The following is a 12,676-nucleotide window of genomic DNA, read 5'->3' as shown; positions in this document are numbered from 1 at the left end:
GCAACATGGAAAGGCAAATCAGCGCTACAAAGAAGTCTCGCTTCCCATCGGTCAAAAGGGCCATGCTGAAAAAAGTGTCAAAACCAGAAATGCAGGACAGGCCATGGAGAAATGGGAGCCTTGCTACACTGATGGGCGGGATGTAAATTGCCAACAGCCACTCTGGAGAAGTGTACGGTGAGTCCTGAAACATCTAAAAAACACAGCTTAGAGAGCATAGGGCACTTCCACTCATGGGGGTATAAATTGGGAAAATGAAAAATCAGCAAGACACAAGCACCCCAAAGTTTAGGGCTGCTGTGTTGACAAGGACCTCCACTTCATTCCACCTTAAATATCCCAGGAAAGAGAAAAATGGGTAAAGAAGTTGTGTTCCTTATGTACAATGGAATATCACTCAGCCATGAAATCAATGTCCTAAGGCTAGTAGCAGCATGATGAGTGGATTTAGGTACGACGATTCTAAGTGAAATAAGTCACACAGAAAAGAACAGTTCTCATAAGGTATCACTTATAGAGGGAATGTAAAAACCGTTACACTTGAACTGAATTACAAAACAGAACAGAGTCACACATGCAGAAAACACACTATGGCTGTTTAACGGGAAAGGGGAGGTGGGGTGATACATAAAACAAGGGTTTCAAATTAGCTCAGATACCGTTCCATAAACCCAATATGTAATAGACAAGACCTACTCCTTGCTCAGAGAACTGGACTCAACACGCCCTATTCACCGCACAAGAATATATCTGACTAGTAATAATCTTAAAACCTATGTATTGATATGTCTCTGTTAGTGTGTCAAGTGGGTGTAAAGCGGCATAAACACAGCAGTGAAAATCAGCTAAACCCCATTATGAAAATAAATTACTTTGAAAAACCCATGAAAGAAAGACAGTGAAAGAGAGAGACATTCTTACACAATGCGTTCAGGGGCTGTGATGCAACCTGGATTGACCATATCTAGACCCACAGCTGGATGAGACATAAGGGTGGACACTCTTGGGGCTGAGAGGTTTGGTGAGGTTGGGTGAGCAAACGCAGACCATTTAAAGTAATACTGCCTGGTACCCATCGCATGGGTCCCAAATCTCCAGGTTCAAGGGCATCTTCCTACATCGAAAACATGCATGAGAAACCCAGAAGTTGGTACACCGTGTGATGGGGAAAGGTTTCTAAAACGCACCTCATTTCTCATCTCCTTGTGCCCGGGTTCGCCATTCCAGCCGCTTTACTAGCAATCTCCCTACTTGGAGCATCAGCACCTTTTACCTCCTCTTCCGTACAGGTTGCAATTTTCCTGAGGATGAACGGGAAGACGGGGAACCAATGAGAGACTGGCTCTTGGTGTTGGGAAAGGCACAGGTCACTCTATTTTCCCATCAGGAAGAAGAATTAACCACAGGCTCATCCCGCCCCCCGGAACCAGAACAGGGCCTGAAGCCATCCTGCGCTTTTGCGGCCAGCTCCCAAAAACACGAGTTGTAAAATGGTGGCTCAGGGCACTGCAATTCACAAACCTGCAGAGTTATAAATGATAACTCTCGTCCACAAATATATTGAGGGAAGGCAACGAAGAGGATTTGAAATCAAGGCAGAATTGCAGGAAACAGATTTCAGGAGGTAGATTCGAATCGCCTTTAAAGCACATGAAAAGCGGCAAAACGTTGACAATGATGCCCTTGGCCAAAAAGGGCGTATGTGTTTTTTCCTGAATACATTCAGGAAAAAACGCATACGCCCTTTTTGGCCAACCAAGCAACATGGAAAGGCAAATCAGCGCTACAAAGAAGTCTCGCATCCCATCGGTCAAAAGGGCCATGCTGAAAAAAGTGTCAAAACGAGAAATGCAGGACAGGCCATGGAGAAATGGGAGCCTTGCTACACTGATGGGCGGGATGTAAATTGCCAACAGCCACTCTGGAGAAGTGTACGGTGAGTCCTGAAACATCTAAAAAACACAGCTTAGAGAGCATAGGGCACTTCCACTCATGGGGGTATAAATTGGGAAAATGAAAAATCAGCAAGACACAAGCACCCCAAAGTTTAGGGCTGCTCTGTTGACAAGGACCTCCACTTCATTCCACCTTAAATATCCCAGGAAAGAGAAAAATGGATAAAGAAGTTGTGGTCCTTATGTACAATGATATATCACTCAGGCATGAAATCAATGTCCTAAGGCTAGTAGCAGCATGATGAGTGGATTTAGGTACGACGATTCTAAGTGAAATAAATCACACAGAAAAGGACACTTCTCATAAGGTATCACTTATAGAGGGAATGTAAAAACCGTTACACTTGAACTGAATTACAAAACAGAACAGAGTCACACATGCAGAAAACACACTATGGCTGCTTAACGGGAAAGGGGAGGTGGGGTGATACATAAAAAAAGGGTTTCAAATTAGCTCAGATACCGTTCCATAAACCCAATATGTAATAGACAAGACCTACTCCTTGCTCAGAGAACTGGACTCAACACGCCCTATTCACCGCACAAGCATATATCTGACTACTAATAATCTTCAAACCTATGTATTGATATCTCTCTGTTAGTGTGTCAAGTGGGTGTAAAGCGGCATAAACACAGCAGTGAAAAGCAGCTAAACCGCATTATGAAAATAAATTACTTTGAAAAACCCATGAAAGAAAGACAGTGAAAGAGAGAGACATTCTTACACAATGCGTTCAGGGGCTGTGATGCAACCTGGATTGACCATATCTAGACCCACAGCTGGATGAGACCTAAGGGTGGACACTCTTGGGGCTGAGAGGTTTGGTGAGGTTGGGTGAGCAAACGCAGACCCTTTAAAGTAATACTGCGTGGTAGCCATCGCATGGTTCCAAATCTCCAGGTTCAAGGGCATCTTCCTACATCGAAAACATGCATGAGAATCCCAGAAGATGGTACACCGTCTGATGGGGAAAAGTTTCTAAAACGCACCTCATTTCTCATCTCCTTGTGTCCAGGTTCGCCATTCCAGCCGCTTTACTAGCAATCTCCCTACTTGGAGCATCAGCACCTTTAACCTCCTGTTCCGTACAGGTTGCCATTTTTCCTGACGATGAACGGGAAGACGGGGAACCAATGAGAGACTGGCTCTTGGTGTTGGGAAAGGCACAGGTCACTCTATTTTCCCATCAGGAAGAAGAATTAACCACAGGCTCATCCCGCCCCCCGGAACCAGAACAGGGCCTGAAGCCATCCTGCGCTTTTGCGGCCAGCTCCCAAAAACGCGAGTTGTAAAATCGAGCTTCAGGGCACTGCAATTCACAAACCTGCAGAGTTATAAATGATAACTCTCGTCCACAAATATATTGAGGGAAGGCAAAGAAGAGGATTTGAAATCAAGGCAGAATTGGAGGAAACAGATTTCAGGAGGTAGATTCGAATCGCCTTTAAAGCATATGAAAAGCGGCAAAACGTTGACAATGATGCCCTTGGCCAAAAAGGGCGTATGCGTTTTTTCCTGAATATATTCAGGAAAAAACGCATACGCCCTTTTTGGCCAACCAAGCAACCTAGAAAGGCAAATCAGCGCTACAAAGAAGTCTCGCATCCCATCGGTCAAAAGGGCCATGCTGAAAAAAGTGTCAAAACCAGAAATGCAGGACAGTCCATGGAGAAATGGGAGCCTTGCTACACTGATGGGCGGGATGTAAATTGCCAACAGCCACTCTGGAGAAGTGTACGGTGAGTCCTGAAACATCTAAAAAACACAGCTTAGAGAGCATAGGGCACTTCCACTCATGGGGGTATAAATTGGGAAAATGAAAAATCAGCAAGACACAAGCACCCCAAAGTTTAGGGCTGCTCTGTTGACAAGGACCTCCACTTCATTCCACCTTAAATATCCCAGGAAAGAGAAAAATGGGTAAAGAAGGTGTAGTCCTTATGTACAATGGAATATCACTCAGCCATGAAATCAATGTCCTAAGGCTAGTAGCAGCATGATGAGTGGATTTAGGTACGACGATTCTAAGTGAAATAAGTCACACAGAAAAGGACACTTCTCATAAGGTATCACTGATAGAGGGAATGTAAAAACCGTTACACATGAACTGAATTACAAAACAGAACAGAGTCACACATGCAGAAAACACACTATGGCTGCTTAACGGGAAAGGTGAGGTGGGGTGATACATCAAACAAGGGTTTCAAATTAGCTCAGATACCGTTCCATAAACCCAATATGTAATAGACAAGACCTACTCCTTGCTCAGAGAACTGGACTCAACACGCCCTATTCACCGCACAAGTATATATCTGACTACTAATTATCTTAAAACCTATGTATTGATATCTCTCTGTTAGTGTGTCAAGTGGGTGTAAAGCGGCATAAACACAGCAGTGAAAAGCAGCTAAATCCCATTATGAAAATAAATTACTTTGAAAAACCCATGAAAGAAAGACAGTGAAAGAGAGAGACATTCTTACACAATGCGTTCAGGGGCTGTGATGCAACCTGGATTGACCATATCTAGACCCACAGCTGGATGAGACCTAAGGGTGGACACTCTTGGGGCTGAGAGGTTTGGTGAGGTTGGGTGACAAACGCAGACCATTTAAAGTAATACTGCATGATACCCATTGCATGGGTCCCAAATCTCCAGGTCCAAGGGCATCTTCCTACATCGAAAACATGCATGAGAAACCCAGAAGATGGTACACCGTGTGATGGGGAAAGGTTTCAAAAACGCACCTCATTTCTCATCTCCTTGTGCCCGGGTTCGCCATTCCAGGCGCTTTACTAGCAATCTCCCTACTTGGAGCATCAGCACCTTTAACCTCCTGTTCCATACAGGTTGCCATTTTTCCTGACGATGAACGGGAAGACGGGGAACCAATGAGAGACTGGCTCTTGGTGTTGGGAAAGGCACAGGTCACTCTATTTTCCAATCAGGAAGAAGAATTAACAACAGGCTCATCCCGCCCCCCGGAACCAGAACAGGGCCTGAAGCCATCCTGCGCTTTTGCGGCCAGCTCCCTAAAACACGAGTTGTAAAATGGAGGCTCAGGGCACTGCAATTCACAAACCTGCAGAGTTATAAATGATAACTCTCGTCCACAAATATATTGAGGGAAGGCAATGAAGAGGATTTGAAATCAAGGCAGAATTGCAGGAAACAGATTTCAGGAGGTAGATTTGAATCTCATTTAAAGCACATGAAAAGCGGCAAAACGTTGACAATGATGCCCTTGGCCAAAAAGGGCGTATGCGTTTTTTCCTGAATATATTCAGGAAAAAACGCATACGCCCTTTTTGGCCAACCAAGCAACCTGGAAAGGCAAATCAGCGCTACAAAGAAGTCTCGCTTCCCATCAGTCAAAAGGGACATGCTGAAAAAAGTGTCAAAACCAGAAATGCAGGACAGGCCATGGAGAAATGGGAGCCTTGCTACACTGATGGGCGGGATGTAAATTGCCAACAGCCACTCTGGAGAAGTGTACGGTGAGTCCTGAAACATCTAAAAAACACAGCTTAGAGAGCATAGGGCACTTCCACTCATGGGGTTATAAATTGGGAAAATGAAAAATCAGCAAGACACAAGCACCCCAAAGTTTAGGGCTGCTCTGTTGACAAGGACCTCCACTTCATTCCACCTTAAATATCCCAGGAAAGAGAAAAATGGGTAAAGAAGTTGTAGTCCTTATGTACAATGGAATATCACTCAGGCATGAAATCAATGTCCTAAGGCTAGTAGCAGCATGATGAGTGGATTTAGGTACAACGATTCTAACTGAAATAAGTCACACAGAAAAGGACACTTCTCATAAGGTATCACTGATAGAGGGAATGTAAAAACCGTTACACATGAACTGAATTACAAAACAGAACAGAGTCACACATGCAGAAAACACACTATGGCTGCTTAACGGGAAAGGGGAGGTGGGGTGATACATAAAACAAGGGTTTCAAATTAGCTCAGATACCGTTCCATAAACCCAATATGTAATAGACAAGACCTACTCCTTGCTCAGAGAACTGGACTCAACACGCCCTATTCACCGCACAAGAATATATCTGACTAGTAATAATCTTAAAACCTATGTATTGATATCTCTCTGTTACTGTGTCAAATGGGTGTAAAGCGGCATAAACACAGCAGTGAAAAGCAGCTAAACCGCATTATGAAAATAAATTACTTTGAAAAACCCATGAAAGAAAGACAGTGAAAGAGAGAGACATTCTTACACAATGCGTTCAGGGGCTGTGATGCAACCTGGATTGACCATATCTAGACACACAGCTGGATGAGACCTAAGGGTGGACACTCTTGGGGCTGAGAGGTTTGGTGAGGTTGGGTGAGCAAACGCAGACCATTTAAAGTAATACTGCATGGTACCCATCGCATGGGTCCCAAATCTCCAGGTTCAAGGGCATCTTCCTACATCGAAAACATGCATGAGAAACCCAGAAGATGGTACACCGTGTGATGGGGAAAGGTTTCTAAAACGCACCTCATTTCTCATCTCCTTGTGCCCGGGTTCGCCATTCCAGCCGCTTTACTAGCAATCTCCCTACTTGGAGCATCAGCACCTTTAACCTCCTGTTCCGTACAGGTTGCCATTTCTCCTGACGATGAACGGGAAGACGGGGAACCAATGAGAGACTGGCTCTTGGTGTTGGGAAAGGCACAGGTCACTCTATTTTCCCATCAGGAAGAAGAATTAACAACAGGCTCATCCCGCCCCCCGGAACCACAACAGGGCCTGAAGCCATCCTGCGCTTTTGCGGCCAGCTCCCAAAAACACGAGTTGTAAAATGGAGGCTCAGGGCACTGCAATTCACAAACCTGCAGAGTTATAAATGATAACTCTCGTCCACAAATATATTGAGGGAAGGCAACGAAGAGGATTTGAAATCAAGGCAGAATTGCAGGAAACAGATTTCAGGAGGTAGATTCGAATCGCCTTGAAAGCACATGAAAAGCGGCAAAACGTCGACAATGGTGCCCTTGGCCAAAAAGGGCGTATGCGTTTTTTCCTGAATATATTCAGGAAAAAACGCATACGCCCTTTTTGGCCAACCAAGCAAGCTGGAAAGGCAAATCAGCGCTACAAAGAAGGCTCGCTTCCCGTCGGTCAAAAGGGCCATGCTGAAAAAAGTGTAAAAACCAGAAATGCAGGACAGGCCATGGAGAAATGGGAGCCTTGCTACGCTGATGGGCGGGTTGTAAATGGCCAACAGCCACTCTGGAGAAGTGTACGGTGTGTTCTGAAACATCTAAAAAACACAGCTTAGAGAGCATAGGGCACTTCCGCTCATGGGCGTATAAATTGGGAAAACTAAAAATCAGCAAGACACACGCACCCCAAGGTTTAGGGCTGCTCTGTTGACAAGAAGCTCCACTTCATTACACCTTAAATATCCCAGGAAAGAGAAAAACGGATAAAGAAGTTGTGGTCGTTATGTACAATGAATATCACTCAGCTATGAAATCAATGTCATGAGGCTAGTAGCAGCATGATGAGTGAATTTAGGTACGACGATTCTAAGTGAAATAAGTCACACAGAAAAAGACACTTATCATAAGATATCACTTATAGAGGGAATGTAAAAACCGCTACACTTGAACTGAATTACAAAACAGAACAGAGGCACACGTTTAGAAAACACACTATGGCTGCTTAACGGGAAAGGTGAGGTGGGGTGATGCATAAAACAAGGGTTTCAAATTAGCTCAGATACCGTTCCATAAACCCAATATGTAATAGACAAGACTTACTCCTTGCTCAGTGAACTGGACTCAACACCCCCTATTCACCGCACAAGAATATATCTGACTAGTAAGAAACTTAAAACCTATGTATTGATATCTCTCTGTAAGTGAGTCAAGTGGGTGTAAAGCGGCATAAACACAGCAGTGAAAAGCAGCTAAACCCCATTATAAAAATCAATTACTTTTAAAAACCCGTGAAACAAAGACAGTGAAAGAGAGAGAAATACTTACAAAATTCGTTCAGGGGCTGTGATGCAACCTGGATTGACCATACCTAGACCCACAGCTGGGTGAGACATAAGGGTGGACACTCTTGGGGCTGAGAGGTTTGGTGAGGTTGGGTGAGCAAACGCAGACCCTTTCAAGTAATACTGCATGGTACCCATCCCATAGGTCCCAAAACTCCAGGTTCAAGGGAACCTTCCTACATCGAAAACTTGCATGAGAAACCCAGAAGATGGTACACCATGCGATCGGGAAAGGTTTCTAAAACGCACCTCATTTCTCATCTCCTTGGGCTCGGGTTCGCCATTCCAGCCGCTTTACCAGCAATCTCCCTACTTGAAGGATCAGCACCTTTAACCTCCGGTTCCGAAAAGGTTGCAATTTGTCCTGAGGATGAACGGGAAGAGGGGGAACCAATGAGAGACTAGCTCTAGGTGTTGGGACAGGCACAGGTCACTCTATTTTCCCATCAGGAAGAAGAAATAACCACAGGCTCAGCCTGCCCCCCGGAACCAGAATAGGGCCTGAAGCAATCCTGCGCTTTTGCGGCCAGCTCCCACAAAAGCGAGTTGACAAATGGAGCTCAGGGGCACTGCAATTCACAAACCTGCAGAGTTATAAATGGTAACTCTCGTCCACAAATATATTGAGGGAAGGCAACGAAGAGGATTTGAAAGCAAGGCAGAATTGCAGGAAACAGATTTCAGGAGGTAGATTCGAATCGCCTTGAAAGCACATGAAAAGCGGCAAAACGTCGACAATGGTGCCCTTGGCCAAAAAGGGCGTATGCGTTTTTTCCTGAATATATTCAGGAAAAAACGCATACGCCCTTTTTGGCCAACCAAGCAAGCTGGAAAGGCAAATCAGCGCTACAAAGAAGGCTCGCTTCCCGTCGGTCAAAAGGGCCATGCTGAAAAAAGTGTAAAAACCAGAAATGCAGGACAGGCCATGGAGAAATGGGAGCCTTGCTACGCTGATGGGCGGGTTGTAAATGGCCAACAGACACTCTGGAGAAGTGTACGGTGTGTCCTGAAACATCTAAAAAACACAGCTTAGAGAGCATAGGGCACTTCCGCTCATGGGCGTATAAATTGGGAAAACTAAAAATCAGCAAGACACAGGCACCCCAAGGTTTAGGGCTGCTCTGTTGACAAGAACCTCCACTTCATTACACCTTAAATATCCCAGGAAAGAGAAAAACGGATAAAGAAGTTGTGGTCCTTATGTACAATGGAATATCCCTCAGCCATGAAATCAATGGCATGAGGCTAGTAGCAGCATGATGAGTGCATTTAGGTACGACGATTCTAAGTGAAATAAGTCACACAGAAAAAGACACTTATCATAAGATATCACTTATAGAGGGAATGTAAAAACCGCTACACTTGAACTGAATTACAAAACAGAACTGAGTCACACGTTTAGAAAACACACTATGGCTGCTTTACGGGAAAGGTGAGGTGGGGTGATGCATAAAACAAGGGTTTCAAATTAGCTCAGATACCGTTCCATAAACCCAATATGTAATAGACAAGACCTACTCCTTGCTCAGTGAACTGGACTCAACACCCCCTATTCACCGCACAAGAATATATCTGACTAGTAAGAAACTTAAAACCTATGTATTGATATCTCTCTGTAAGTGAGTCAAGTGGGTGTAAAGCGGCATACACACAGCAGTGAAAAGCAGCTAAACCCCACTATAAACATCAATTACTTTTAAAAACCCGTGAAACAAAGACAGTGAAAGAGAGAGAAATGCTTACAAAATTCGTTCAGGGGCTGGGATGCAACCTGGATTGACCATACGTAGATCCACAGCTGGGTGAGACATAAGGGTGGACACTCTTGGGGCTGAGAGGTTTGGTGAGGTTGGGTGAGCAAACGCAGACCCTTTCAAGTAATACTGCATGGTACCCATCCCATGGGTCCCAAAACTCCAGGTTCAAGGGAACCTTCCCACATCGAAAACTTGCATGAGAAACCCAGAAGATGGTACACCATGCGATCGGGAAAGGTTTCTAAAACGCACCTCATTTCTCATCTCCTTGGGCTCGGGTTCGCCATTCCAGCCGCTTTACCAGCAATCTCCCTACTTGAAGGATCAGCACCTTTAACCTCCGGTTCCGAAAAGGTTGCAATTTGTCCTGAGGATGAACGGGAAGAGGGGGAACCAATGAGAGACTAGCTCTAGGTGTTGGGACAGGCACAGGTCACTCTATTTTCCCATCAGGAAGAAGAAATAACCACAGGCTCAGCCTGCCCCCCGGAACCAGAATAGGGCCTGAAGCAATCCTGCGCTTTTGCGGCCAGCTCCCACAAAAGCGAGTTGACAAATGGAGCTCAGGGTCACTGCAATTCACAAACCTGCAGAGTTATAAATGGTAACTCTCGTCCACAAATATATTGAGGGAAGGCAACGAAGAGGATTTGAAAGCAAGGCAGAATAGCAGGAAACAGATTTCAGGAGGTAGATTCGAATCGCCTTGAAAGCACATGAAAAGCGGCAAAATGTCGACAATGGTGCCCTTGGCCAAAAAGGGCGTATGCGTTTTTTCCTGAATATATTCAGGAAAAAACGCATACGCCCTTTTTGGCCAACCAAGCAAGCTGGAAAGGCAAATCAGCGCGACAAAGAAGGCTCGCTTCCCGTCGGTCAAAAGGGCCATGCTGAAAAAAGTGTAAAAACCAGAAATGCAGGACAGGCCATGGAGAAATGGGAGCCTTGCTACGCTGATGGGCGGGTTGTAAATGGCCAACAGACACTCTGGAGAAGTGTACGGTGTGTCCTGAAACATCTAAAAAACACAGCTTAGAGAGCATAGGGCACTTCCGCTCATGGGCGTATAAATTGGGAAAACTAAAAATCAGCAAGACACAGGCACCCCAAAGTTTAGGGCTGCTCCGTTGACAAGAACCTCCACTTCATTACACCTTAAATATCCCAGGAAAGAGAAAAACGGATAAAGAAGTTGTGGTCCTTATGTACAATGGTATATCACTCAGGCATGAAATCAATGTCATGAGGCTAGTAGCAGCATGATGAGTGGATTTAGGTACGATGATTCTAAGTGAAATAAGTCACATAGAAAAAGACACTTATCATAAGATATCACTTATAGAGGGAATGTAAAAACCGCTACACTTGAACTGAATTACAAAACAGAACAGAGTCACACGTTTAGAAAACACACTATGGCTGCTTAACGGGAAAGGTGAGGTGGGGTGATGCATAAAACAAGGGTTTCAAATTAGCTCAGATACCGTTCCATAAACCCAATATGCAATAGACAAGACCTACTCCTTGCTCAGAGAACTGGACTCAACACGCCCTATTCACCGCACAAGCATATATCTGACTACTAATAATCTTCAAACCTATGTATTGATATCTCTCTGTTAGTGTGTCAAGTGGGTGTAAAGCGGCATAAACACAGCAGTGAAAAGCAGCTAAACCGCATTATGAAAATAAATTACTTTGAAAAACCCATGAAAGAAAGACAGTGAAAGAGAGAGACATTCTTACACAATGCGTTCAGGGGCTGTGATGCAACCTGGATTGACCATATCTAGACCCACAGCTGGATGAGACCTAAGGGTGGACACTCTTGGGGCTGAGAGGTTTGGTGAGGTTGGGTGAGCAAACGCAGACCCTTTAAAGTAATACTGCGTGGTAGCCATCGCATGGGTCCCAAATCTCCAGGTTCAAGGGCATCTTCCTACATCGAAAACATGCATGAGAATCCCATAAGATGGTACACCGTCTGATGGGGAAAAGTTTCTAAAACGCACCTCATTTCTCATCTCCTTGTGTCCAGGTTCGCCATTCCAGCCGCTTTACTAGCAATCTCCCTACTTGGAGCATCAGCACCTTTAACCTCCTGTTCCGTACAGGTTGCCATTTTTCCTGACGATGAACGGGAAGACGGGGAACCAATGAGAGACTGGCTCTTGGTGTTGGGAAAGGCACAGGTCACTCTATTTTCCCATCAGGAAGAAGAATTAACCACAGGCTCATCCCGCCCCCCGGAACCAGAACAGGGCCTGAAGCCATCCTGCGCTTTTGCGGCCAGCTCCCAAAAACGCGAGTTGTAAAATCGAGCTTCAGGGCACTGCAATTCACAAACCTGCAGAGTTATAAATGATAACTCTCGTCCACAAATATATTGAGGGAAGGCAAAGAAGAGGATTTGAAATCAAGGCAGAATTGGAGGAAACAGATTTCAGGAGGTAGATTCGAATCGCCTTTAAAGCATATGAAAAGCGGCAAAACGTTGACAATGATGCCCTTGGCCAAAAAGGGCGTATGCGTTTTTTCCTGAATATATTCAGGAAAAAACGCATACGCCCTTTTTGGCCAACCAAGCAACCTAGAAAGGCAAATCAGCGCTACAAAGAAGTCTCGCATCCCATCGGTCAAAAGGGCCATGCTGAAAAAAGTGTCAAAACCAGAAATGCAGGACAGTCCATGGAGAAATGGGAGCCTTGCTACACTGATGGGCGGGATGTAAATTGCCAACAGCCACTCTGGAGAAGTGTACGGTGAGTCCTGAAACATCTAAAAAACACAGCTTAGAGAGCATAGGGCACTTCCACTCATGGGGGTATAAATTGGGAAAATGAAAAATCAGCAAGACACAAGCACCCCAAAGTTTAGGGCTGCTCTGTTGACAAGGACCTCCACTTCATTCCACCTTAAATATCCCAGGAAAGAGAAAAATGGGT

Source organism: Balaenoptera borealis (genome assembly GCF_965194805.1).
Source record: "Balaenoptera borealis genome assembly, chromosome: 5".
In the NCBI taxonomy this organism is placed as follows: domain Eukaryota; kingdom Metazoa; phylum Chordata; class Mammalia; order Artiodactyla; family Balaenopteridae; genus Balaenoptera; species Balaenoptera borealis.
Note: the sequence above shows the minus strand (reverse complement) of the source record.